Source organism: Anser brachyrhynchus (assembly GCF_964034855.1).
Source record: "Anser brachyrhynchus genome assembly, chromosome: 1".
NCBI classification, from domain to species: Eukaryota; Metazoa; Chordata; class Aves; order Anseriformes; family Anatidae; genus Anser; species Anser brachyrhynchus.
In genome coordinates this window covers 36,257,327-36,280,961 of record NC_137694.1, presented here as the reverse complement: position 1 = coordinate 36,280,961, position 23,635 = coordinate 36,257,327, and the positions used below count along the sequence as shown (strand labels likewise).

Below are 23,635 nucleotides of genomic sequence, written 5' to 3'. Positions count from 1 at the left end.
TGAATAGCAAGAAGTTGTTATATCATTTTTCACTTCCTTATCTGTATATTTTCAATTAGCAGGCTATCTAATAGAATATATTGCCATGCAAACACAACCCCATTTTAGAAACCATTATTTTTCAGGAGAACCACAACCTGAGGCTACTCAAAGCTCAGTGGGAACATCTGAGCAACAGACAGAAGCCAGGATAGTTAAAAAGACCTTGGACTACATCTCCTCTTAGAAAATCTGGACGTCGCTAAACAAAACACAGGAACAGACTAATTCAGTCAGAGCTTTTTAAAAGACATTTTCAAAGTACCGTGTTCTGATTTTAAGTTTTATAACTTTTATACTGAATTTTGACCAACTGTGTAAGGATCTTGTTCAATACACTACACAGCAGAACTGCCCGATCTTGCTGCAGTGTGGATAATCCTTTCTACAGATGTTGATATGATGGACATGAATGAGAAAACATCCAGGATTCTGGACTCTTGCAATAAAACTAGGATCTGGCTTTGATCTCAATTTTTATAGGCATAGAGCTGAATAAATTCAGTACCTTTTAGCGTTACGTTTACAGCTGCATATGTGACATCCAAATCTATCAGTCTTGTACTTCTTTATGGGCATATTTGCCTTAACCTGTACCTATGCAGAGCAAGGCGGCACTGCCCTAAATCTTGGCAGTTTGAAAAGAAGAGTCATGTTCACTCCAAATTCTCTTAAGGGAAGGTGTCCTGGATTTCCAGAAAGAGAATTAATCACATAAATAACTTTTACCATTTACAGCCTAGACACAAGGACAAGGAGGTTTACTTATACATTTGATCTCCTGAAAGTAATATTGCTGTTCATCATTCGACTGAGACACTTTTCCCTTCTCCCTCTGCAGAAAAGGTAGAAGGTATTCCATAATTTTGCTTTATCCATAAACGTTGTGAAACATCTGTAAATTCTCTATGATCAAGGCTATTATATGGTGTACTGACAGACATCTTCATGAAAGGGAAAGACAGAGAACATTTTCAACAGCTCAGAAGCATCGTAGTTTTATGGACTTGCAGCGTGTGCAAACTAGATAGACTTTAGCATCTTCTAGCCAACATACTTTTACACACCTAATACATTGTGTGCTGAAAGTGGCAGTGGCAGAAGTGAGACTGCTAACGTGGAGCAAGGATTCTGTTTTACCTAATTACCATCACACAGCACTTTCTAGAAAGCTAGCTAGGAGAAAGTGTTGGAGAAACATATCTAATGAAGAGGCTGGAGAACACCTACTTAACCATCAGTCAGCTGGGAGGAGTTAAACAGCTAACCCTAACAGAAAAGGAGAGATAATAGACTGTACAAGTGCTTTGCTGATATGCTTGAGAGCAGCAGGCTAATGCTTAAGCTTCTATGGGGCTCCGCATGGATGGCGGGTTGGACTATAAACCCTGAGACAAAAAAAAAAAGTTACTCCTTTCCATGACATCTTTTTCTTTGCTTTTGCAATACTCAGTTCACGCTGATGAAGTTCCAGAAGCTTTTCACTTCCGCAGCACTAATGTGAGCCTTCTAAACTTAAAATGTCACATCCTGGTTTCTTCTCTAACCGCAGCAGAAGTTTTGGGAGCCGCAAGGCCACCCAGCACTGACTGGTACAGTAAGCAAAAATGTCCTGCCCGCCCAGTGACCCACAAGCAATTATATGGTTGCAAGGAAACACTGTGGGCTGGGCTCCAGTGGAACATGCCAGTTTTAGACCTTTTTCCAGGAAGTAAACACTATGGAAGACATCTGACAACACTGAGAATCAGAGCCAGGATTTTAATTAAAAGCCTTTGGGCCTTTCACCCCAGAAGAGTCCAAACTCTGCACTATCAGCATTTCGCTAATAGCATTTCCACTGAAGAGTGAGCTGATCCTGTTGGTGGAACAGTGAGATTAATCTGCATGTAAAAACGTAAAATTTATTTTTCAGAGCAAGAAAAGCAGGAAACAGCACAAGCTGAAAGCTGTGCATCAGGAGCGTGGTATCTACTGGTGCGTAACTTATGTTTTACAATAATACGCTTATCAACACTGAAATCTATTTTTATGCTGCTACTCTTGCGGAGAGACTAACAGCTACCTTGGAAAGCCAGGGCTCAGCACAGGGGAGAACCAGGCTTTTAATGAACCGATGGGGCAGCCAGAACCCCAACGCCACATTTCCTAGCAACCATTAAATATTCATACGGACTGTTAATATACGGCACCTGGAAGCAACAATCACAGCCCCAATCCAGAGCAAAATTGCCTTTTTTCCAGTCAAGTGAAAATAACGTACAGTCACTGCAACGATAACGGGCCTAATAATTTCCTTAGGCTGCCTCCACTCCCCGTATGGCGGCTGTGCATAATTCATAGGTTGTGCCATATGCTGTCTGCAGCAAGTGTCCCTGCAAGTCTCCGTGGTTCTGCTCAGAGGCACGTCTTCGAAAATTACATTGTGATATATCTGACATTTTAAGAAACAACCAGGGAAAACAAGTCAGTGACACGTAATCTGCTCAAAGTTTACCACTTAGGCATTTGTCGAGCACCCGAGCGATTAACTCACTGGAGTACACCGGGCTTTCGGCGCGCGCAAGCTGCTGCTGCTGGCGTCTGTTTCAAAGGCAAGAAAGAGTTCAGCTGGCTCTCAAAACCAGGACTCGCTCCAGCAGCTCCTTACACACATGGGCGGACGCTGCCGACGTCCCAGAGCCTGAGCACACCAGCTAGGATTCCTCATTTGAGCAAAGGATGGCAGGAGCAGGCTTTACGGTGGTAGCAGCCCCCCCCAAAACCCCTCAAGTCTCCTGTTTCCTGAGAGACCTTTCAGCTCGGATGCCTTTTGTTCGGTGCCTCCCAGCTGGCCTCCCTACAGCATCTCTACCAATTTTTAGGCGAGCGGGGTTAAAAAGATAAGCAGCTGTGGGGCGAATACTGGAGGATCGGTCAAAATAACAGGATGACGAACAACAGGCTCTCCCCAGAGAGCGGCATTGTTCGGAGAGGGGAAGCAAACGGGGAAGAGTAGAGGCAAGGACAGAGGAAAGGAAAAAATAAAAGCGGAAGTGATGAAACCTGTTTGCCTCTGCCTCCTGCCTTCGGAGACTTCTGACGGCTAGCAAACGATGAGCTAACCAGCACAGCCCTCAGCTGGGAGAGTAATAAAACCTCCAGACGGCTAAGCGCGTTTTAAAAACTGGCAGGAGCATCCTGCCTTGCAGACTGCTGACCCTCTGACCAACTTGGCTGAAATCTGCCCGCAGGTTCAAAAGGTGCCGGAGGGAGGAGGGCAGGCAGCCAGGTGGACGGGCAGCGGGGGCTCGCGGTGCTTGCTTCCATAGGAAAGCAGGTTGGAAATCTGAAGGACGGAGCAATACAAAGAAGCACGTTCCTCTAACACCGAGAGAAAACGAATTGTCTTCTGAGGCTTTTAAGAGGGAAGTGGGAGCTGGCTGGAAAAGAGAAGCAAACGGGAATGGAAACAGCCGTGTAGTTTTGTCTATTTAGGAGTTCACGATTTTAAGACAGCTCCTCAAAGTATCAACTGTGCTAGTAAAATCCCAATATGCTGAGGAAGTCAGAAAAGCAAGCATGAAATTACACTCTGAAGCGATGCACATCTTCTAAACCATAATTTATTTCTCATGCTCATTAGCAGCAGCGTCGCCAAAACCTCCTGGCAGTTACCACAACAAAAAGTTTCATGCATAACATAAAAATGTCTTCCACAGCCACGGCCCTGTGAAGAGTCGCACATTTCCAACACAAATAACACAAGCAGTCACATCAGAAGCTGCGGGATGACCGGCGCTTACAGCTAAACACACGCTCGCTCTTCAGAAAGCCAGCGACTCCGAAAAAAAACCCCAAAAACGCAAAAGTCTGCTCGCCCAAAAATCCAGTGCAAGGAGGGGGTGCTCAGGCTGCACCCAGAGATGGTTTTCTAGCAGGACCGTGTGTCAGTTTGATGCAACAAGACATCCAAGTGCCTCAATGCTTTTTGTATAAAATGTGGTATAGACAAAACAAGACTAAATAAAACAATAATGCGTTCTTTCCTCAAAAAAATACCTTTAGGAACAGGAAATGTTTCCGTGTGTTGGGATTCAGTTACGCTTAGAAGTCTCTCAGCTTTCATGTATGCACAAACACATGTGAGATCCAAGGTAAATGGGTCGGCGACACAAGACTTGCACAAGACACCACTGACGGGTCAGTACAAACCCAGTGCACAACGTCTTCAATTCTTCAATTTCTTCATTTCAGGGATGGCTACAGGTCTTGCCTGTCTGTGTGGCTTTGGTGCCTTTTTTTTTTAACAAAGCTATGAATTATTCATTAGATCAGAAGTTTTAAGTTCAGAAAACAATGAAAACTAAAGTCAAGGCAAACATACGGGAATGCAAAGGTCACTGTTCACCTAAGATCCAGTTTTACATAAATGAAACCGATGCAAGGTCTACTGCTGGCTGCTGAACAAGGCATCAGCTCCTCACTTGAGGTTCTTCACCTTCAAGCCTTGTAGAGACAAAAGTTTAATTTTATAAGGACTAACAGCACCCAGAACTAGGTCCTGCCTCTGGTCATCAGCACTACAATTGTCCATACCTTCCTTTTGCTAGACAAAAGCCAACAAGAAATGAGATTCAGGATCAGAGATGTGAATGCGACAGCTATTTTCAACCAACAGTATGCTCTCTTTGAAACTTGCTAAAGAACAGAATACCCTTATGCTTGAACATTCACTCCGTAATAAATACAAGTTAAACTGTTAAAATCTGTCATCGCTCATCAGCAACTGGAAAAAAAAATCACTGTCTGTATGATTTGTATGACAGTCCTATTCCTGTGGTTACCATCTCAAGAATGAGGAAGTGGCATAGCCACAGACACCTCTGGGACAACTGCTGAATAAAATTAGAGATATTAAAACCAGAAAAGGAAACAGACTCAAATGGCTTCTAGACGTCACTGTGATTTTCACCAGGTAGGGGCTGATACTGCACAGCAAATGCCTAATACATTTCTAAAGCTTCAGATATAATAAAGCATGGTGTTAGGTAACAGCACTGGAGTTCCAAATCCTCCTGTTGCAGTGGACCACACGGATTTTAATAGGGGAAGGGGCTCATTTGTGTAGGTCCCTCCCAGCTGCTGTTCTTCCTGAGTGTCCTGCAGTTACAGGCTGGATGTACGTTTGGATGGAAACGTGCTCCTCGTCCCCATCTTTCCTGAGAAAGGTTCCCTTCCCTTCTTTACCATCAGGCCAAATAATAAACGGCAATCAAGCACAAAGGCTGTTTTCATTTCTGTTACACAATGGAGGAAGAGCTGGTTGCTTTCTTCATAAATTAATCCGACCTGCACTATGCTCCTGGCTTCACTCTGAGAAAGTGGGTAGATGAGGATACACCACGGCAAAGCAATGAAGTTGATGCAGGACGTCTGTTACGCAGTGCCACACTCCAGCTTGATAGCTCATTTATTAAATGAGAGGCACGGAGAAATGGGGCTTATTGGTGCAGATCAGCAAGAGGCTTTTCTAGAGGATGTTAACCAAGAAGCTTGATGTCAAGGGCATCCCCTGGAGGATTACTGTTTTGTAATGGGACAGAAGGTCTTGCCTAGGTCTGTCAACTGGAAAAAACTGATAGCTCACCTGAATTATCAGTGCCCCCTCTACAGAATGCCTTCCATGGGAGTACACTGATACCTACAGTATCCTGCTGCTATTTTTTTCAAATGAGATTCCTGAATATCTTTTAATAGTTTAACTCTTGCTACACTAAAGGACTACAAACTCTTTTCTTTCAAAGCAGGTCTGGAGTGCAAAGGATTTGATGGGATATTTCTGTTCAAGGTTAATGTTCTTCAGTATCAAGTATATATTTAAATGAGCAAGAAAGCTAAATGTATTAAGTTTATTTCCACAGCACAAAAAAAAAAGAAGTTTCCTGTCATCTTTGCTTTTTCAAAGACATGCATGGCATAATAATTGAGGTAGATAAAATTGGTCTATTCCTTAAGCATAAAAGCTCCTAGAAAACCTAGCTGAGATGGAACCCCACTGTGCTGAATGCTGTTTAAATACAGAATAAGAAACTACACTCTCCCAAAGTTTACCCTCAGGAGAACGAAAAGTACCAGCCCTGCTTTATGCTGTGGAAGGAGACCTAAAGGAAACCGAGACCTGTTCGAGCCATGCAGGAAAGCTGAGAAAGCAACCCAGATCTGCAGAGATCTGAAACAACGGACATAGTCACAACGCGCTGTCTGCCTCCGGCCGTGGTCAGGATCACACTGAGGTCTACCCCCAGTGCTCAGTAATGCTCACAAAGTATGATCCTCTTCATCCTTTTTGCCCCTGTATTGCTACCCCCCCCCCCCCTTTTTTTCATTGTTGTCCACTCAATATTTGTCATTTCAGAGTCACCAGTGGCATGACTCAAACTGCCTGCATGCCTCATTAAATTCTTCCCTACTTACCACTGACATTATCGTACATTTCACTGGGATTTTGTCATGCTCTGCTCCAGCTGCAAGTGCTCAAGTGTCTGTTCTGTGTCTCGTTTTAATGGCTACTGATGTCCTGCTCATTGGAGCTGATGGAAGCAGTCTGCCCTTAGAGGTAGGTCTTTAGAAAATGCCAATAGGTGCCCAGAGATTGCTTTTTCCTTTTCTGAAGATGTAAGAACCACATATTTTGCAAAGTAAAACCACATTGTGTTATTTGATTATTTCCATCGCCACTTATTAGCAATGCCATGATAGGGTAATACTCTGCCCATATTCTGCCCCTGGAGTAATGCATCTATGTATCAGCCAGGATTCAAAACATGGATGGTATAAACTCTGGCAGAAATAGATGTGATAAGTAAAACTATAAATCCAACGAAAGCTGCTAGACATTGCAAACACAAGCAAGTTGTTGATGCTCCGTAACTGGGCATTAACACAAGAGTTAGTGTATGCCTTAATGACAAAACTCAACAGGGCTGTGGGAAGAGCACAAGTGGAAGCAACACAAGGGATACGCAGATAAAAACATTAAAGTGTACTCCTGAAGCACAGTGGGACAAGCTGTTGTCCTCAAGGAATTTATTTCCTGTCTCCAGCGAGGTGCAAACCTTGCTTTGCAGGAGCCAGCACGACCTGACCACAGACTTATGAGGCAGGATGAACAGCACCTTTGCTACAAAGGCAGGGTGAGCTGCCAGGGCTTCCCCAGAGAGTCGGCGCTCACAGAAACGAGGCAGCAAGGGGGGAAGCTCCAGCGAAGGATCTGAGCTCATTCAGCGCTGGCTAAGCATTTTGTAAGCATACACTGCATTCAAACCATTCTACTGCTTTTATAAGCGAAGGCTTATTTTTGCATGGGTTTTGTTCTAAATCCAGTGAGCCCTCGCTCCAAAAAGAACAAAATCACACAGTCTAGGGAATAAATTAGGCCTGGCGAGTAAACCACAATCTATATTTGGAGGACTGAGACTCAGGGTACCGCCTAAGAGTGGGGGAGTTGCGGGCTCCCGCGCGGAGCTGGGAGGGCTCCAGCTCTCCAGCTGGGGCTGGGGATCCCAGCAATGCACCGAGGGGCACAGCAAGGTTTTTAGGGACACTCATTGTGTGACAGTCACTGCACTCTAAAATATCTGAGGCAAGAAAAATCAGCACAAAACCTGAAGTCTGCTATAAATATGCGCAGATGTAAGCTGACTAGCAAGCTCTCAGAGTAGGCCCATGTGAAGAAAAGCACTTGAGATACAGCTCGTAAATCCCAGCAAAAGCAATTTTCCCAATCCGGCACCATCCCTACTGTCACCAGAATTTGGAACATATAAATCATCTATGTAATTAATTAATTTATAATGTTTATAAATGACTCAGTAAGGTGACACTGCCAGTCCACTCCTTTTTCAATTCAGAATTACTTTGTTTTCCCTACTAAGAATCAAGGCAGTAAAGAATCAAATACCTAAAAGGCAAAGTGAACGAACCAAACCAGCTCTTTCCATCTTGAAACTCACTGAATCTTATAACCCTGGCAAAAAACAAACAAACAAAAAAACCCCGATGGCTTACAAGCACATTACTGAAATGAAAGATTTATTTTCCTATGATCTGTGAGAAGCCTGTCATCTCACAGAAGAAGTTCCACCACCACAATTAGAAAAATAAAAAAATGTCTCTTAAGTCACAGGTATTTCCTCCTATTCTTATCTGCAAACACTATATTCTTATGCAACTCAGCATGTTTTCTGCAAGCATTGTGTTATGAAGCTAAAATATGAAATGGTACAGGATGTATTTCTCAGCATACACAATTATATTTATATGCCTAAAATGAGCAGGGATACCACTAATTAAAGACATAGGTATTTACAGATGTTGCATAAAATGATATTTCCTACTCTCGTGTTTTGCAATTCTTCTATGAATATCCAAGTCAAATGAAACAAACAATCCTCTCATCCAAACCCCAAAGCCCTGCCAAATCATTGAAAAGATATTGAAAATGTAGGTGGTTTTTTTCCTTCTGTTTTACATAAATCAAAATTTACGGTCAAATTAATTAATTAAACTTGAATTAAGGTGGTGTGTATGCAAGAGCATCATTAACTCAGTGAAAAGTTTCGGTACAACAGCCTTGTTCTAACCTGAAACTAAGATTAGCACACAGGCAGCTAGGGATGTCACGTAACCCTACAAGGATAGCGCCAGTAGCACCTGAAAGCCAATAAATTATGAGTTTTAAGGCAAAAATTAAAACATTAGAGATAGTTTGCCAAGTCAGAACTAAGACAAGCCCTGTAAACAATGACATCTCTGAACTATCCTGATTTTTTTGTATACTATCAAAGATGAAAGCTGTGTCAGTACAAGCATGCGGTGCAGTAGAAAATGCCATACATACACCATCCCTTGGAATTTTCTTTGCAACTGTAGACACTGCTGGGTGTATTTCTTAAACAGGTACTTCCTTCTCTTTAGTATTACCTGTAATCCTGACATTGGGCAAATGATAAATCTGATCTGGTCCACTTTATAAGAAATTTTCCATTTTTTGCTTTCCTTTGTGGTTTTATTCTCACGACAAGCGTCATCCCAGGCAAGGCAAATCTCTTCCAGCCCTCCAGGAGCAGAGCGTGGGCAGTCACCTTCTCCTGCACAGACTTTCCCCTGTGAAACACCTGCCAGCTCTTCTGGGCATGCATGGGGGGACCAGGAAGGCAGCAGCAGACATCATTAAAGGCTGGACTAGATGATCTTAGAGGTCTTTTCCAACCTGAAAAACTCTATGGTTCTATGCCCAATCAACATTCAAAAACAGCCTACAGTCTCACAGCTTGCTAACAGGTGAACAGAACCACAGAATCACAGAACAGCTCGGGTTGGAAGGGCCCTTAAAGCCCACCCAGCTCCAACCCCCTGCCATGGGCAGGGACACCTCCCACCAGACCAGGTTGCCCAAAGCCCCATCCAGCCTGGCCTTGAGCACCTCCAGGGATGGGGCATCCACAGCTGCTCTGGGCAGCCTGTACCAGGGCCTCACCACCCTCTGAGGGAAGAATTTTCTCCTTATATCATATCTAAATCTCCTCTCTTCTGGTTTAAAGCCATTCCCCCTTGTCCTATCACTACACCCCCTGACACAGAGTCCCTCCCCAGCTGTCCTGCAGGCCCCCTTCAGGCACTGGAAGGCCGCTGTAAGGTCTCCCTGAAGCCTTCTCTTCTCCAGGCTGAACAACCCCAGCTCCCTCAGCCTGTCCCCACAGGAGAGGTGCTCCAGCCCTCTGAGCATCCTTGTGGCCCTCCTCTGGACTCGCTCTAACAGGTCCATGTTGTCTTTGTGCTGGAGGCCCCAGAGCTGAACACAGCCCCCAGGTGGGGTGCTCCATGAGAGCAGAGCAGAGGGGGACAATCCCCTTCCTCGCCCTGCTGGCCACGCTGCTTTTGGTGCAGCCCAGGACACGGCTGGCTTTCTGGGCTTCAAGAGCACATTGCCAGCCCATGCTGAGCTTTTCATCAAGCAGCACTCCCAAGTCTTTCTCCTCAAGGCTGCTCTCAATGAATAGGTCGCCTTGAAGAAACTCAAAAATAGCTGTCACCATAGTAAGAACTGATTTACTGCAGTGTTCAAAGACCTCCCTGCCCCAGAGCAAACCCCAGTGACCTCTGCCCGCTTGCGCTACGCGGAGCTCACCAGCCCCAGAGCAGCGAAGCCAGCTACAACACCGACAGCCGCTGTCTCTCCACGCTGGGCGGTTTCATCAATACCAGCCCGACCTACCCAGCGAGGCCGCAGCCCAACGAGCATCCTTTGCAAACGTTACATAAGAATGAGCTGCTGGCTGTGCCGCTGCCTTTCTGTTTATCCACGCAAATTAAAAAGTGTTGTCATGCGTAAGGTAGTCGATAGCAGAAAACAGCTATCCCCACTTCTTATCCCACATGGCCTATTTATTGCTCTCCATTTAAAAAGCAACAATACAAAGGCGACAAACCAGAAGATACGTCAGAAAACTGGAGGGTGCTGACTGGTGTGAGAACAAGCCAGAGCGTGACCTCCATCAACGCACATTTCTCATAACCCAAGTAAAGAATTGGCAAAAGCTGCAGATACCTCTCAAGCCAACAATGTATATAAAGACCTATTGTAACGCAATAGAGTGAAGTCCTGGACACAGCAGGGTAAAATTGAAAGAAAGGAGGCAACTAAGAGGTATGAAGAAGCAGATGCACAGGTTCTCTCTTTCAATAAGAATAAAAAAATAAAAGCAACAGGAAAAACTCTGACTGCCACTAGAGATGTCGTACCCCCCTATTTAAGTGTTTCTAGAGAAACGGGGCATTTGTATCCAGCAGTCACCCTTTGGCAAGTCAGGAAAAAATTGTCCCAGAATTTGCCAACTATACCTACTGAATTTCCCATACGCTTTTTCACTTAATATTAGCAGGAGCATTGTGAAATACTTCCTCCCAATTTACAAGCTAAGAATAAAACAAACACAAACAACACATCCTTTGGCGTATCACCAAGCTTTGCATCTACCAGCTATGCTTCATGGTGCCCAAAACAGAAATTTGTCAAGATGCAGATGTTACCTACAAATTCCATATTGAATTCCAAACAACAACAAAAAAGAGGCAGCACCTGCATGAGGTGGCCATTAATACATCAAGAAAGTAAAGAAGCTGCGAGCTGTTAAGACTGTGGACTCCTCGTGCCTACTATGCAGTACGTGTGTCTATCACAACTATTTTTCACAGCCAGTTAGTATCCTGACAGCTTACTCTGAGGTTTGATATAATTACGATGCCAGCCTCATTCTAGCCTTACATAATACTGTGTCTGTTTAACTTTTTTTTTGTGCAATAAGGAATTAACTTATTCTAAAGCAATTCCGTCTTCCTCACCTTCCCTGCAGCCCTTCAAAGCTACGGTGTAGTTCAGCCATTTAAAAAAACATTGAAACGTGGGGGGGAAAGTGACTGCTAGGTCCCCAAACCTGTTAGTCGAGACAGAATGTCTCTTGGTGCTCTCGTCTGACCTCGGGATTTTTCAGGATTTCACTGGTCTCCCTGGTGATAGTTGCTACGAGCACTTTCAGCGTATGTCATGAGAAACACTGACAAAGACATTTTCAGTCTTAACACAGTCCTTCTAATCTTAGCCGTATTAACTTTTATCAGTGCTGTTACCTCTATAAAACACTGTAAAATTCTTCTCACTCATTTTTATTTCCTTGGGAATCCAAGTCTGAGCCATGGACAGGGTTTGCCTTTGCCTGCCACAAGGAAACACTGTCCGGCCTTCCGAGACAAGAAGACACGTCCAAAACTTGCTCTCCAAGGAATGAGCTTGGGAAGCAAGCAGCAGGGGCTTCACCCAGCTCCAGGTAAAGGCTCATCTTTTTAAAAGGCTCAGACACATCAAGGTGTGATGCAAACTAAATTGAAGCCATGGGCTACGCTCATCAACTTCAAATATCCGGGCCTAAGACTTTTATTGTCATATGCCTCTGAACACGTTGAGTTCCACTGTTTGAAAGGCAACAGTAAGACTTCATATTTGATTCTCTTCTCTTTCTGTTAATTTGAAAATAATAATACATTGTGTATTTTAAACCATATAAACCTCCAGCCAACAGATATTTCTTCATAAACCTTAGCAGGTACAACCATCTCATTTAACGTGTGCTCCATATTATCAGTGCAGTATGTCCTGGTGTCGATGCAGCACCTACCAAAATGCATTAGGTACTGCAGTGTGTCTGCTTACGCGTGCTGTGTTTTGAGAAGTTAAAACTATTTGAATAGATGTTACCAAACATCATAGCAAAATACAGCAACTCCTCCTGTCTTTTTGTTTTGTTCTGTTTTCTGGCTACTCCAAGGGAAGTTCGAATTTAATATCTGAGAAGTTCACAAAGGAAATCAGCATTTACCTGTGCACTAATTTTCTGTTTCTTGGTCTGGTAGGCAAGTAAAATTGGTTATTACAATAAGGCAATGATTCCAACCAAATCAAAATGGGTTCTTATTCTGGTTTCTGTTTTTCTGAGAAACTTTGCAAGTCCTATCAGAAGCATAAGTGATTTAAATAAATGAAGTGAAACAATCAGCTCTTCCTGAAGACACAATAAACACAGAGCTCTGAAAATGTGAGAAGATTGTACATTATATCATCACAGTTTCTTAAGATGCAAGGAGGAGAAAACATCTAGTGTTGTTTTAAATCTTTACTATATCCTATAACATCAGAAACAGACACAATTTTGAATACACTAAAAAAGGACTTTCAGTGGGCTTGGAAGACATGGTTGAGGACATCACTTTCAGAAAACACTAGGGTACTATTCCTCTGGTAGCAGCAGAAATACATCCAGATGTGTTAAACATCTGCTTAAAAGCTTTCTGTCAAAACCAAATTTTATATCAAATGGCAAAGCTCTCGATTTTCCTCCAAAAGATTGTTTTACACACACACGATTTTGATATTTTGTTGGAAGAAAGCCTGAAAGAACAAAACACTTTAAGCTGGATCTGGATTCAAAATGGAACTGTAATTCTAAGAGAGATGTAATTCAAGCATTTTATACTTTCCACTACCATTTAATTGCCAAGTTCAGCTGGACTACAGTCCCTTAAAAAGGAAGGGAAGAAATCCTATAATTAGAAGACTCTTCTAATAGAGGACTTTTGAGGCAAAAGACATCCGTATTACAACTCCCACATGAAAATGAAACAGCAACTTGTTTTTTTTTCCCCCACTTTTAATGACTGTCCAAAATACAAAGGGAGATACCAATGTTGTCCTCAACTACTTAGCAGGAAGGCACAGAGAAGAGAGACCACACTGTTCTCAGAAGCGTACAGTGACAGGATGAGAGGCAGTAGAGACACAAATGGCGAGACAGGAACTTCTGATTAGCTGTAAGGAAAAAGTTTTCTCCACGATCAAACGTGGAAATAGGTTTCCTTGAGAGGCTGTGAAATCGCCAGCCTTAGAAAGACGCAAAATTCAAGTGGAAATAGCCCTGGGCAACCTGATCAAATGGACTGCTTTGAGCAGGTTAGACTAGATGGCCCCCAGAGGTGCCTCCCAACTTGAATTACCCTATGATTCTACAGAGGCACTGGAAAGATAACCTGCATGTTCACCAGCAATGAGAATTTGCATATTCTTATTCATGTATACCTGATTTTCAATAAATACTTTTGCTACAATGTTATGGTTAAAGAAAAGTTAACTGGGCTGAATTCTTCCTTCGTTCCTTCGAGACAGTCCCTTAGACAATTAAGGATTGTTCAAATGAACAAAACTCGTATGCTAAACTCACTTAGAAACAAGAATAATCATTCTCAAAAATGCTTGATATTGTTGTGCCCACAATTTACTTGGATCAGGAAAACATCTAGACCTCCCTTAGAGAATATCCTGAGTTCAATAAAAGTGGTGATCGTTAACTATGACTATTTGACATCCACCAGGCTTGATTAAAAGCTCTGTCAAACGTTTTTAATATGACAAGGTCAATGGTCACTGAATCATACTGTTGCATTCATTATATCTCTCCCAAACTAGAGATCATCATGTTTCATGCAGAACACTTCCAGCAAAGGATAATAATTGGTCTAATCCCTTCCTAATCGTATGCATACTTTGTCCTCACAATTTCCAGGAAAAACACGCTTCAGTGCTTCACCACTTCAGTCATTCCTAGTCATCTGCTCCATGACATTCATTATTTTGCCAACTTCAGCTGCACACAACTTCCCCTTCCCCTCCCCAGTCATTTCTTTACAGGCTATTTGGAATGGTCTTTGCACCGAAGAGCTTGCATGCTTCTGCTCGTCTTCTATACTCTTTTAGTTACACTACCCTGAGACAGAGCGACCACAATGGTTTACAGCATACAAGATGTTCTGCACCATGGATTTATATAGCAGCCTCTTTCCGATACGTAGCACGCTTTGAACACTTAAAGCGACCACATTAAACCACAGCCATGATTTAGTAGTTTGATCCATGGTTTAATTCATAGTCTATTATGTATTTTACCCCTTCAGCTGCTCCTTTTAATATGCCTTTGATTGTTTCCTCGTTTTTATCTACTTCCGTTCTGAAGCATTATAGTGGGAAGTATAGGGTGGGGTTTTTTTTGGAGGTTTTTTCATTTTTAATAAGAAAAACGAATTCAATGTAAAAACACTACATTGACTATAACAATTCTTCAGCAGAGAAATTGTGAATGAAGCCCCAGAACAGTGTCAGAACCTTTCTTGTGGCTTCTCCAAGAAAGTCATCTGTACTTGACCACTATTTCCACGCCATACCTTTTGTGACTTCTCCCTTGTATGTACAGAAGAAACTGGAGTCTCTGGTCATTATTATTCTCTACCACGGCAGCAATCCTCATTTCATTTTATGTTCAACATCATTAACACCACCCTGTGAAACTGATGATTCCCAGGATCATTTCTATGCATATACTGAATTTCTATCGATACGGACTGAGTCACTTGTTGATACCTCTGGCTTATTAATGCTATCCAGTTTCACTTTCTTCAAGCACAAAGACATTATCTTAATGGCATAACCTACTCTTGTTCTGACATAAAGACCAGTATTTCACAAGGAAATATCCTAACTAATTAAAAGTATTCTAATTAATATCCAGACACTCCAATACATCAGTATTAGCTTACACAGTTTTGACACTTGTAAAGAAACACTTATAAATTTGGTCTTGGTTTTATTATCTATTTTTATGTGCTCTGTTTAAATGAGACTGTTAGTTGGAAGCAACCTTCGCAGTTTGTCCCTTGATACAAACTAATCACACTTCTACCTTTACTTCCCAGATTTTTTTTTTTAATACTTTTTACCCCAGAAGAGACATATCCTAAAGTGCACCTTCACCTGCACTCATCTAATTTTTCCAAGTCTTTAGGCTGGGAGAGAACCGAGTAGAGAAGCAAGAGCTCTTTGCTCCAACACAGTATCATGCAAATGCAGTTCTGCTGCTTCCAAACTCCAGGATGAAGACTTCCAGTTATTCAGAAGACTGCTGGGAGGAGTGGTTACCAAGTATAACACAGTCTAGCGTGAACTTGTGTCTAAAGAAATGAGACACAAGGCGTCCCAAAAATCAAGACATGGACTATCCTGAGAAACTTCACTTGATGCTGCATGAGTTCAGAAATTCATTGTCTCATGATCTCATGATCAAGGGAAAAAAAACCAACAACCAATGGCTATAGCCTAATGGTCACTCCTAGTCTTGAGTAAATGAAAACAGGTAAGGTCCCTTTTTATCACTATGACTCTTGTAAGAAAATTCCCACTAAGAAGCGACAGTTTCAGAAACTCATTCTTCCTTCCTCTTGCTTATGCACTCTGCCATCTAATGATTACAAGGGTCTTCATGGAAAGGCAAAGGCTGCCAGAGGGAAGGCAGGAGGAAGCTCTCATCTCCAAACAGTTTTGTTGTTTGTTTTTTTTTGATGAAGAGGACATTCTCATCAGGGAAGGTAACTATGAGACTGAATCTGTTCAGACGGAGGCAACATTAACCATGCCCAGCTCTGCTACATCTTTGATTAAGCACTAATTGTGCTTTTGAACTGAAAGCACACAGAAAACTTGGAGAACTTTCATGAACTATTGTAATGTGCAGAATAAATAGTTTACCAGAGACCAGATGCTTCTCAAGTGCCAAGAACACAATATTTATCTCCTATGATTAGATCCACAAAGCAAAGCCAAAAGCAAAGAGTGTTGTTATTGTTTCATAGTCCTCTGCAAAAACAGAGACTACACTTTCCACCCCATCTTTAACATATGAAAAATAATAATATGCAATGATTATTTTAGTATCAACATTTCAGGTAAAATTCAAAGTTTAGGAAGTCCTCCTCATTCCTCTGATCTATTCAAGTTTCTACCACAATGCTGCTTCTCTTTTGTTTACGATTTCCCTCTCCCCTTAATCCTGATTTTCTTTGCCCCACAGAGACTGTGATAGGTGTCTCATTTTAACAACGAGAAACTAAACAAGAGTCTGAAGGGCAGGTAAAAAGTATTCAAGACTACAAAACATTAAAAGCTTGCTATAGGTCAGTATGTGAAAAGTAATTCAGTGTGATATTGAAATAGCTTCTGACACTTCAGTTTGACAAAGTTTCCTAAAAATTCCTGTAGCTGTGTAATTGACGTAGCAACAAATAATGGATTAGTAATGAAAATGAACCCTGGGTAACTATAGCTTACTTTTTTTTTTCCAGGACACCTCCACCTTTTTGCCTAGTGTAGCATCAGCTCTGGATATTCTTCCACTAGGGAAGGTCTTCTGGAGAAACAAGCGCTAAGCTCTACAGCATGTCGGCATTCCTGTATCCAGATACACAACAGTCATGGCAGTTAAGTGCAATTGGTCATACAACTGGAAGTTACGTGTCGTTACCGTATGCCCAAATGAGGGTCTCTTTCACACATATCATGCCCTGAATGTATACGACAACCTTCTTTCCTCTAGGGAGCCCATGTGCATTTTGTGACTCCAGCCTGCCAAAGAAGTTTTGGCATCTGATAGGCATCAGCTCTCTGAAGAGGCACAGGGACCACTACACTTCTTGTCACGGTTGAGGAATACCATAATCAATCTGACCAGGCTGCCAAATCTGGAAGCATCTGTGACCAGCTGCACCTGCTGCTTATCAAAGTCTGTGTTGGGGGAGGACCTTGCACTTTGCAAGACAGAATTTTGTGGGGCATCCAATGGCAAAATTGGAAATTGGTAAAAGGAAATGATCCTGGCCTACTTAAACAAACCAAACTTAGTGGCTGTCATGGCAGATTAGCATTTTTTTTCATTGACATTAGCAATAAAAACTCAATGAAAATAGAGAGAAAACACAAAGTATTCACCCAATGAAGTCCTAAAATCCTTACCAGGTGCTTCTACATCAAAAAATGCTCGTTTGGCTGTATAATTTTTCCAATTCTGGTTATGATTGACACACAGATTATGGTGGATGCAGAAGAAGATTCCCTTTTCCACACCTCATATATTAATTCTACAAAGTATTATTCAGTTTTAATCCTGGCAATAGGCCCTTACTAATCTCCATAAGACAGTCAAGGGATATTCTCTTATCTTCCATTTATCATATACAACTACCCCCAACAAGACACAAATGCAGTTGCTGGTAGACCACTTGATGTTTATCTATGACTCCTCCTGTTTACAAGGAGCATAAGACAATTATTGCCACTAGAAAGTAAAAGTAATGATTTTATATTTTCAAACTAAAAAGCCTTAAAATGAATTTTAAAATATCTACTTTCTACTTCCCACCACGTCTATACTATTGATAAATAATTCTTTCCCTTGCAGACAACCGTGTTAGTGTACCTTTCCCAGATGGACAAGAGTGACAAAATGCTTAACAAGCAAGTCACTGTCAGGTTGACTTCTTGGGCTTCCAACAAAAGCTTTCCTTCCAACAAGAGGGGGAAAAATACACAGAAAGGTGAGCTGGAATTTCCTTCTCTATCTGCCCTTCAGTGTCTTCACAGAAGGCATTAAATATTATTGCCCAGCACTCTGATACCCCAAAAGATCAGCAGACGTCCCACCTTCCCCTTCACAGCCTACAGGCATGCAGCCTTCAGCATGCACTCATGCAAAGGGGATCAGGAAGGCACTGATACAGCAAGGTTAGAGTACAGTTCTCAAGTACACTACACTTTTTTAAACTGGTTTTCTGGCTTACCACAAACATAGCAGAAGACAATCACATGCGTTTAAAACGCCATTCTCATCCTATATGTGTAAGTATGCGTGCATTCAAATTAGATATCAAAAGGAAGAGTGGTTAGTGTCTCTGAGCAATCAAAATGCCACACAGGAAGGCCATCATGTTAATAGGCAATCCAATATTTCATTCATAACCCGCAGATGCAAAGCTGTTCCTTGTAATTCATTCATTAAGCGGCACTGAAAGAAAGGCCTACAACCAGAGTAATGAGCATTGATGACTTACACAAATTTAGTGCATGCAGTAAGAAATAAATTAGAAGAATTTACCTCTAAGCCAAGAGACATATACATGCTTGCGCACTCAGTGTAGTTTCAGATACCTTCCTTTTGTTTTTTAGCAAATCTGATACCTTATCTGATTGTTGCTAATAGCAAACTGTGACTTAGAGCTATTTTATCTCCTTAAAGACATGTACAGAGCACAATTACCACACTAACTTGGTACATAGCTTCAAGACTTCACTAAAGCCAAATTATAATTCATATAAAAAAATGCCAGGTGATGCCTCCCATTGCTTGCAGAATTTCATAAGAATTGTCAAGCAGAAGACCAGGAGCTCTACATTTAAAAGTGGGCTATGTGTGCCCTCTTAGCACAGCTAAGCTTCAGTTAAATATGAACGTACAAAAAATGTAGCATAAATGCACTAGGCACTTTCCTGTAGACCAGGCAAAACCCATTACTAGAATTCAGCTGTGTTACAACAGTAACTGGAAAGTAAAGTAAATTATAAAGTGAGATAAACAGTTAACAGCAGACCCATATACACTGGATTTTTAGTTTTGGATCTGCTGTGCAAATTCATAAATATTGTTCAGAAGAGGAAACTAATTTGATAAATATTAATGTGGGGCCTTAGGGGACCAAAGAAACAGGGAGACTGGAAACAATGCCAAAGCTAGTAAGACCCTTGGAAGATCTGAGAAAACGTCTCACTGAAGTACTTGTAGGATTTACCATGAGTTGCCAAACTATTCCTTCTAGGTCAACGACACTGATAGCCTTGCTCAGACTGAGCAGCATATGCTACTACCACTGCCCAGAGTGCAACATGCAGTAGGATAGTAAAACCAATGGTCAACAGTACGTCCTTTTAGGTAAAAATATGAGATATGCATGATATATAATATTTTCAATTTGTTGTCACTTTAAAAAACTGTGATACCTTGAGTTCGGAGTAATGTGCATTTTTTAAAGCTATACAACTCATAATGTGTCATAGTGAACTCAAGATGAAATTTAAAAAAGGATCAAATTCCTCTTTAACTATCCAATTCCAGCGATAAGTACAATGTTTGTTCAAACAATTATCCAGGGAGGAGCTGGGGGAAGAGAGGAAGATAGAAAGAGAGAGAGAGAAAAACCCTACATTTAGGTTAGAAGTGCCTTTAAATTCTTCCTTATTTAACAGATTGTCCAATTGAGTGGAAATGTTCTGATCTACAAGTTCTATTTACTTCTGCAAACTGTTTACATACCCATCTGTCTGCAGTGGCTCCAGGGTACTGTTCGGTTCTTTCAAGATAAATACACAACCAAAATATATGTAAAGTGGCACAGAAGGAAGTTCTCATGTAATACATACACAAGAATTCCTTAATAGCTTGCCTCTTATGATTTTGCCTTGAGATTAAATTATTTATTTGATTAAATGAGACATACAAGATACAAGTCTCCCTTCAGTAACTTACAAACAGAAGTCCTGACTTCAATAAAGATTGAACTGCAGAGACATAGCATAGGAACAGCTGATGCGCTAGGTTGGCATGCATAACATGAAAACATGTCAAGTGGGATTGTGCTAAAAAGCAGGTTGAGTCCATGCACATAGGCCTTTTGAGTATAGCATTCATCGGCTTTCATGACACTGAAGGACTGCAGGACCAAGCTATGAATACTCTGGAAGAAAATGAAGAAGTACAGAGACTCTACCAAGCAGAAGCACTGTAGGTGTGCCATAAGATGACTTATTTCCCTTTGCCCTTAAAGATAGACATCTCGGAGTTACTACAGAAAAGTAGAACCAGTCCAGGTGTCACAAAATTTTTACTTCTTAGATCCCCCAAAAATTCACCAGCCCAATCAAATCCAGATGGTATAAAAGTAATAAAAAATCACATAACTTGAGTAAAAGTGAAAACTATACATGAACCAATCCCTCTCCATGTGAATGCCATATCTGGGGAGAAGACTTGCACAGAGCACACACAACCGACTAGAGTCGGTAAGCACACTCTTACCCATGTCCCAGGATAACACCAGACCATAATTTGGACTAAAGAAGAATAAAAGTCTGTTACTGAATTAAAAGCACTGAAACCAAGTCAAGTACTAGGAAAACTCTAGAATTTTTAGATCAGCTTGACCATCATAACAAGACAGTCAGGATACTGTTTCATCAGCTCTGGGGCAAAGTGAGCTTGCATGTTCCCACTACATAGCATAGCAAATGTAGGTCATTTGCCATCAGACTGGGGGACAAGAGGCTGGAGAGCAGCCCCACAGAGAGGGGTCTGGGGGTTCTGGCTGACAGCAAGCCGAACACGAGCCAGCAGCGTGCCCTGGCAGCCAGGAGGGCCACCCGCACCCTGGGGTGCATCAGGCCCAGCACTGCCAGCCGGGCGAGGGAAGGGATTGTCCCGCTCTGCTCTGCGCTGGGCGGCCTCACCTCCAGCACTGTGTGCGGTTTGGGTGCCACAACATGAGAAGGGCATAAAACTGTTGGAGAGTGTCCAAGGGAGGGCTACAAAGATGGTGAAGGGTCTAGAGGGGAAGATGTATAAGGCTGAGGCCCCTTGGTTTGCTCAGCCCCGAGCAGAGCAGGCTGAGGGGAGGCCTCATGGCGGCCTGCAGCTCCCTCACGAGGGGAGCGGAGGGGCAGGCGCTGAGCTCTGCTCTCTGGGGACAGCGACAGGACCCGAGGGAATGGCATGGAGCTGTGAAAGGGGAGATTCAAAGTCCCATGAGAGAGCGGTCAGGCACTGGAACAGGCTCCCCAGGGGAACAGTCATGCCACCAAGCCTGTCAGAGTTCAAGAAGCATTTGGACAATTCTCTCAGACAGATTTAATTTCGGTGGTCCTGTGTGGAGCCAGGAGTTGGACTCGATGATCCTTGTGGGTCCCTTTCAACTTGGGATGTTCAATTCTATTTTATTCCTACAGGTAGGACTTGCATAAAAAGCACAGGCTGTTAGCCCACTCTCTGAAGATTTACTGCAAACAAGGTGATCATCTTTTAAATGAGATTAAAAAGATATGCACTCTATCGTATCAAAATCAGCTGCGTAACCCCAAACTGCATAGCGGTTATGGCAGGAAGCTCTGGTTTTGCTGGTCAAACCCAGTGAAACACTACCAGGAAGATCACCTTGCAAATCAGCACAGACAGGGTGTGTGTGTGGGGCGGGCGGAAATTTGAGATTTTATTATTTGAAGTATTATAAAGTTTAAATTAAGGAAAAATAAATATTTTTATTCCTCTACAGCTTCAACAATATTTTCAGAGTCAAAATTCAAGGGTTCTTCTGTGTCTTTCACGTAATTCATCAATAGCTTAATTCATTCAGATTAGAGAGAAAAGTGTAATACCAAAAGACACTGAAGTCTAATGCAACATATGTATTATTTTTCTCAATTTCGGTGAGGTAGAACTTTTAATTACCGTAACATATTAACCCTTAATCTTTGGGAGTTTGCTCTACAACTACTCTCTCGTAAGAGTTTAAAAATATAATCGGGGGCATACAGTCTTACTGTATTAAAGGGAAACAATTTTGTCTTGCAGTGCTTTTGGCATCACAATACATCCATTAGCAATTGCTGATTTAAGCTTTTAACAGTGACTACAGCCATATCAATTTGTGACGCTGACCTCTATTTTTCTGAATGAATTAAGAGGAAGAGAAAAACGTGGCTTCCACTGAGCTCCCATTCCAGCACAGGAAATCCTGTGTGGTTAGATACAGTATGTGTCGTGCTCAGAGGTTTCATTCTGCTCCCCTTTAAAAGCCAACATTAGCAGCATGTCACAGGAAATTCTTCCTTATTTTCAGTAGTTCATAGGACAAGGCTTCTTTGGAAACAAGGTCAGCATGAATAGAGCATTGCTTCCTTATCGCTGCTAAGCAGCTGTGTTGAGGATGCAAGACACAACACTGCACCCTGTCCCTGAATACCTCTTTTCATAAACTTCAAGCATATTCAGCTCCAGCAGTTAGAAGTTCCTTTGTGCTTTTTTATTTTGAGAGCTTTATAACACACGCTTTCCAAAAATATTTCTTTAAAAATGCACTCAGTTAGCTTTAAGGTTAATCTCCACCAAACAAACAAAAAAATCAATATTAAGCTACCTTCAAACAGCCAGCACCACACAGCAAGGTGGAGACAGAAGTGAGGTCTTTCTTGAGACAAGGTGATGAAAGACGAAGTTACAAGCACAGAGGTTTGGCCACCACTTCAGGAAGTATGAGGCCCAATTCTAGCCCCTGCTGCAACACCCCCCTTTTGAGGTATTATTGGAAGTCTCTTGCTCTTTGCCGCTCCTCCTTAAAGTTCTGGCTGTAAATAGTCTTGAACTTAACAAGCAACTTATGAAGGATTCATATGCTTAAAGACTGAAAGTAAATTCCAGTTCTTCCTGATACAGAACAGTTGCTTAGAAATCACGCAACCAATTTTCTGCATTCTTTGTACCAGTGTGCAAAGCAACCAAATGACAACAATCCAACCCGGTGAGAATATCGTCAAGTACTCTGATGAATAAGGTATTGCTAATTTCCCTCTGGAGAACGCTTTAAAAGGTTTGCCTTGATAATAACTGCAGTACCTGAAATACTTGTATTTATTTGTTCCCTATTTCTGAAAGGAAGTAAAGGGATGGAGGGAAATGAGCTTAAAAGCAGAAGCAGTTTGTCAGTCAGAACTATCTAACTGGTAACACACACCAAACACCCCCAAAACACAGGCAGACCTTTAAAACTTAAATGCTTAACACCCCCCCTCCTCTGCCACCAGACAGACAGCAGGCAAGGCTCAGCCCCTGCAGAAAGACAAACAAATCCATTCACTGTTCTTGGCAGGGAGAGATGCAGAGGCAGCATGCTTGGTCTCACAGTGCAGACTATTTGATGAAGAATTTAGGTGGAAGAGCTGTGAGGTGAAGCTCTGCCAGCATTTCTCAGGCAAGAAGATAGCAACAGCAATCTTTGAGACACAGGATGCACACTGAATGAACACAAAAGAAGGGAAGCATCACAGAGCAGTGAAAAAGGGCCCCAGCAGTTAAAATAAATTGTAGGC

The 23,635-nt window shown here is 42.1% G+C and overlaps 1 protein-coding gene across 2 annotated transcripts in view; it reads right to left on the bottom strand.

Annotated features, from left to right (window-relative positions):
• The window catches only part of SRGAP1 (SLIT-ROBO Rho GTPase activating protein 1), a 150,963-nt gene that overhangs the window by 99,999 nt on the left and 27,329 nt on the right, over nucleotides 1-23,635 (bottom strand). The gene's annotated exons all lie outside the window — the stretch shown is intronic.